We start from the raw sequence: 6,000 nt of genomic DNA on the forward strand, positions 1-6,000 counted from the left end.
TTAGTCTCTCACACTCGGTTGAAGGTCTGATAGGTCAGTTACTTTTTTTTAGTTTTATCGGCAAGGAGCTAAAGCAAAGAGACTGCACGAAACGTACCGGTAACTGCAATAATATTTTAAAAATATCTAAAATCAGGCACCCCCTCCAGAGGCGAAGACTGATAACCTGCATCCAGACAGTTGCGTCACGAAGATGCAAGATGCAGCTTGGCGCAGGAGTCACTTCCTGGTTTTTAAACAGCTGGTCGATGGAAAATGCAGCTCGTTTGCCGCTGCAACTTGCAGCATAGGCGGTGCGATTGGAAAGAACCGCCGACGCTGCAAGTTGAAGCACGAGCATCCTTTTCCATCCACCAGCTGTTTAAAAACCAAGAAGTGACTCCTGCTCTTAGCTGCATCTTCGTGTCTCGACTGTGGGAGTACCTATATTGAAGCTACCTTTTACTTGTTGTACTCCTTCCACTGGGTGGAGTTAAAAGAGGCAACTAGACTTTTTCTTCTTCCGAAATTGTGAAGTAATTTACATTAAAACGTGATCAAAACATTTAAATGGAGGTATATGTATGTTCTGATACATTACATTGACACAGGGACAAATCCCCCTTGTCACACCTCAATTCTGATGCGCTTCGAATCACTTCTGAGAAGTGGCGAAATGCCGAGTGCCGTCACCAAGGGACAAAAAGGTGATTTTCTGGTCTTCTTGTTCTTACTGCCTGATGTGGTTATTGGATACTTGGGGCTATATTTTTGAGTAATTGTGTTTAAACCACAAGATTGTCAGGCGTCAGGTCAGGAAATAATCAGGAACCTACTATCTGTTGATTAGAAAAATCACTAAAATAGCTCAAATCTGACTTTCTTGTCTTCCGTCCTAGAAACTGTTGATGTCTATATCAAAACTATGAAGCCATGCTTGGCTTAGTCAAGTAATGTCTATGCTACAAATGTTTACAATGCTACATGTTTGTAAAAAATATTTTTTCATATGCTATCACCGACCAGTCTTGATATATATTCTCTATTCTGGTCCTCTCATTTCTTTCTTTAAAAAAATATTTATTTCAATATCTTACTTGATGTTCATTTGCTTACAATTACCCATCTTAAACTGTGACTTGACTTGACTTTACCGACGGTATGAATGAGTGACGAGAAACTGATACACCTAAACTGAACATGACACACAAACATGAACATAAGAATTACAAACATACAAAAAGCATTAACAATATTAGAAATGTAAAGAAAAAATATATAATGAATTTAAAGTTGTCCAGTTGAAATACTGTACAAAACAAATAAAGATTATGTTGCAACCCTTTAATGCATCTTTTCATTTATATCTATATCATTGTTACGGAAGTTACTTTTAAGGCAAAGGTACATAATATAATGATTTTGTGTACTCTACAGAGATATTGCTGTTAGTTTGGAGACTCACCTGTGACCAAACCGTTGTAACTTAAACCTGTCCTGGTCAACCGGAACCAGGGTCGCTGAATCACTAAGCCTCTCCACCACGGCAAGGTCACAGCAAATTTAAAGGATAGGAAGCTCTCTTCGCAGATGAGTAAGCCTGGGACTGAGGCTAGAGAAGAAGTGGCCCTTAAAATGGCTCGGGGAAGGGGGGGTAGTATACAGGGTGTGGTACAGGCCAGGTATTGAGCTCTCACAGTGACTTTCCGTGGAAATAGGCCACAGGTTCGAATCACGCCTGTGGTGTGATTCCCTTGTCCGTATAGGTCCAAAGTTCACGTGTAGAAATGTTCGTGTATTTCGATCAAAGATCCTGGGAGGAGATATTGATTTTCATATAATTCAAAATGGCAGGTGATCTAGAGGTCAGAGGTCAACAGTAAGAGCACGATACTTGTTTGGCATGAGGAGAGGCGACGCGTATGTGTATCAAAGTTGCTGACGGTCAAAAGTTAGCATTTTCAATTGAGTGCTATAGCGCCACCCTTTGGCCAAAGGTCGTGGGCTTCTTCGCATCCTCACCGTTTGGTATGGCCCGGCCTCTACCATATTACAGAGTTTCACAAAAAACTACTGCACGGTCCAGCCAGAACTTCTATTTTTGGCAGAAGGAGAAGAAAAGAACAGACAAAAACAATAAGGGCTGGCTGGCTGGCTGGCAGCCAAGAGTATCTGAGTATATATTGGAGTATTGCGTCAAACAGACAGTAGAGGGCGCACATGTGTTGTTATGGTACTGAACGAAAGAAGGGAAATTACCGGAAGTTGGTTTCGTTAGTGTTTGGGGGCTCCGTCTTTTGAGCTAATTTAGAACTTCCTGTCTGAGAGCTAGCTAATTTAAGACATCCGGTTGCCTTCAGAATAAAATAAGGTTATTTAATTAATAATTATTACATTACATTATTAGTATTATTATTACATTACAGTTATTGTAAAGACACACATTATGTTTATGTGTAAAAATAAGTAATTAAATAACATCAAAAAGTTATCTAAATGGATAAATGCTATTCACTGGAGTGAATATTCTATTATATTCTAAAAACGACTTATAAATCCTAAAGCCTTGTTTATACTTCACTGTGCAACGGTCCTATGCTGGACAATAGCAGATATGCAAACTCACAGCACATCTCATTCAAGACACTGAACTTGCAGATCTGCCATTTTTGAACACACTATAAAGTTAACCATTTATCATGCTGCTCTACGTGGCACTGCATTCTGTGACATTAAACCAAATGGCATTTTCCACTCTATGACACTACTGTTCTACATTTTTGTCTAATAAAATAGGCTATTAATTTAATCAATCAAACTGCATTAACTAACAGAGATACTACTAACCAAGCTATCCATGTCAACATGCTCTATAGGAGTCTCAATAACAGGTATAAGTAACGTTTAATGTTTAGTAATGTTTAATGTAGCAGAAGAGGCCATTCATTGAACAGAGTTTTGCACAATTTTAACATCCCAGATCGATTGAAATATGAATCTACTGTGCTGTGCTACACCATGATATATTAAGAGTACAATAACATTCCATTGTGAATAAAAACCTATTAACCACAGTGTAATGCTAAAGGTTTCATCACAGGGCTGTCTGCTTCATGTAATATCATTAAAAGTGTTGTTGGTGACAGTTATATGAGTTGGAAGCATTAAGACCCATTTTAACCCTCAATGGCTTCCTTTCTGACAAATAACGTTATTGTAAAAAAAAAAAAAAAGATTCACGCGTTCATATGTAGCTATTTTGCATTAGAAGCGGATGGGACCAAGGGACCCGGATGTAACGTAAGAGGACTACAATAGATTCGCGGTTAAATCTCGCGGGCGTGGCCTCACACCGGAAGGAAGTGCCGCCGCCCTCAAATACGGAAGAGACGCTTGGAGGTAGGTTTGGTCAGTGTTTGTTTGGAACGTGCCACGTCACCATCGCGGGTCCGTCTTCGGAGCAAGTAAGTGATTAAATGTTATTTAATACTTAACGCTGTTGTTGTTTGTGTGTTCAAACGTCTATCACTTGAAGTTACTTGTTATGATGTTTATATATGATGTTTGTACGAAACTGTAAAACAGTGTTTCAGTAGCGAATGGTTAGTGTCGAAGGTTTATAAACAACTATGCCCGGCCTCAATGTTTACTAACCGTCGACAGTACCCACTCGACTACCGAAACACGGCTTTAAAGAGTAGTATTTACATATCTAAACACAACAAGTAACTTCAAAAGTGATAACATGTTTGAGCCACGGACCACCATTTCACATTAATAGACTCTCACAATGGTGGTCAGTGGCTCAAATGGGTCTGAGAGACTAGATGGCCTCAAATGGTGGTCCGTGGCTCAAACGCTGAATAAATAATCGACTAGAGGTGAAAATAGTATTGTTTGGTAGGTAAAAGGACAAACGTTCTGTGAAAATTGGCACGAAGCAACAAACATTCTTTGAAATTGGTGGGAAACGATCCCGGGCACTCATGTTAACAAAGCTCAGTCACTAACCACTATGCTACAATCAGCATTATATAATCAAAGGATCAAAAGTAGCAATCTTCTACATTCTCTAATTGTGTAGTTTTTTTGGAAATTAAGCAGATGCTTAACAACAATTGAACTATTGAGAGTGTAAAGATCTACTATTGGGGTCAATTTGGTTACCTAAATTAAATTGCTCTGTATTGTGACAGTAATCATTGCTATAGTGTGTGTTCAGTAACAGTGTTAAATAGCTCTATAGTGTGACAGTAATCATTGCTATAGTGTGTGTTCAGTAACAGTGTTAAATAGCTCTATATTGTGACAGTAATCATTGCTATAGTGTGTGTGTTCAGTAACAGTGTTAAATAGCTCTATATTGTGACAGTAATCATTGCTATAGTGTGTGTGTTCAGTAACAGTGTTAAATAGCTCTATATTGTGACAGTAATCATTGCTATAGTGTGTGTTCAGTAACAGTGTTAAATAGCTCTATAGTGTGACAGTAATCATTGCTATAGTGTGTGTTCAGTAACTTGCAACACAGCAGCCAAGTATATGCAGAACACATATACACGCATTTGACATAACACAAACAACAAGACAATTTACATACATAAAGACATGAAGAAAAGAGCAATATCCACCGCTTAGATTATCCTGTGGCTACTACAACTCCTGATTAAACCCTTTTCTATTTATTAAAGAGCTGGAGAGACAGGAATATTCCTGTTACTGAACACACACTATAGCAATTATTACTGTCACAATAACTTTGTACTTTTGCTACTGATGTTTGTGTGCAACATTTGAGCTGGTGTCAAGTCACCTTAATTCAAGTGATAGATTATATACAGGGGCATGCCATATGGTCTACCTGCACAGCCTTTGTGATTACTGGTAGATCACGATGTACCTTTTGGGCACCCCTGCAATACAGGATTCCTGTCCAGAATTGTTTTTTATTAAATATAGAGGGTTTAAGTGTAGGGTTTGTCATGTTGGTGTTCTCTATAACTTTTCGTCCTGGGCATGACGTTAAACTGTCCAGTGTAACTCCAAGTTACATGGGGTGGGTATGGTTTGAGAGTTTGTGATGCTCAGTTCTTTTTTTGCGTCTCGGTTCCTCAGGTGGAAGCTGCATAGTTGGGTTTTTGATGGGTTGGGTTTCAAGTGGCTGGTCGTTTGTTTAGATATTGAAAAGGAGGGGGGCGAGCGCGCTACCTTGTGGGAGGCCGTTCTTTTCGGCTTTCCATTTACTCCTCTGGTCATTTAACTGAACATAGAAGCGCCTGTTGTTGAGGAGGCTTTTCCTGACCATTGTGCGGTGTTGGACAGTGTCGTAGGCAGCAGAGAGATCTCTGAATGCTGCTCCAGTTATTTGTTTCCCCTCAAACCCATCCTCAATGTGTTGGGTGAGGTTGAGCTCTGTCCAGCACAGGAGCGGCTGGGACGGAAACCAGCTTGGTCTTTAGTCAGCTTGGTATCTATGAGTGGCAACAAGGCGTTGGAGTAGCAGCTTCTCATATAGCCTTGTAGGTGATGCAGAGGGAAATGGGTCGGTAGCTCTTTGTGGATAATGGGTCTATGCCAGGTTTAGGGATTGCAACCACGTTGGCCTTTTCCCAGACAGAAGGGATGGTTTTCTGTGCTATGCATGTGTTCAGCATCCCCACAAGCCAGGTCTTTGCGTTGGGTCCCAGGTGCTGTAACATTTCTGCCAGGAGGTCATCAATCCCTGCTGCTTTTCCGGGTTTCAACTTTCCCATTGCAGTTTCAAGTTCTTCTAGGTCGAAGGGTTTGGTTTGAGGGCTGGCTGATTGTGGTTGGTCTGATACCACTGTGCGATGGTATTCTCCTGTGGGTCGGTGGCGGTCTTGGTCACAACTGGTGGCCAACAGTTGTAACCAACACCGCCACCGACCCACATAGAATACCATCGCACAGTGGTATCAGACCAACCACAATCAGCCAGCCCTCAAACCAAACCCTTCGACTTAGAAGAACGTGAAACTGCAATGGGAAAGTTGAAACCCG

The sequence above is a fragment of the Protomyctophum parallelum genome, assembly GCF_964188405.1.
Source record: "Protomyctophum parallelum genome assembly, chromosome: 1".
Classification (NCBI taxonomy): domain Eukaryota; kingdom Metazoa; phylum Chordata; class Actinopteri; order Myctophiformes; family Myctophidae; genus Protomyctophum; species Protomyctophum parallelum.